Source organism: Atta colombica, unplaced genomic scaffold (assembly GCF_001594045.1).
Source record: "Atta colombica isolate Treedump-2 unplaced genomic scaffold, Acol1.0 scaffold52, whole genome shotgun sequence".
Classification (NCBI taxonomy): Eukaryota; Metazoa; Arthropoda; class Insecta; order Hymenoptera; family Formicidae; genus Atta; species Atta colombica.
The window spans coordinates 1,972,998-1,973,326 of NW_017259542.1; positions in this window are offsets into that span (position 1 = coordinate 1,972,998).

Sequence of the window (329 nt, forward strand, 5' to 3'; positions counted from 1 at the left end):
ACACGATTTATTGTATTTAACACATTATTGTGTATCAAGACTCAGATAGCCGATGACGACAAATCGGGAGTTTGATCGTTAAGGTATTAAAAAATGTATTTTTCGACGACAAGCCAACTCCCGCAATCCCGCCCTATGTTTGCTTCGGCGAAAGTTGTACATAATACGCGAGCAGCGTGTAATCGTAAACCGATTTTAAATCTCGATCGCTTGCTAGTCTAGTCGGGGTAGAATTTATAAGTATATATATATATATATATATCGCATTTTTGAGCGAAAAAGTGCCGTTAATCGCGTGTAATCTCTCATATTGAATCGATTTTGTACGA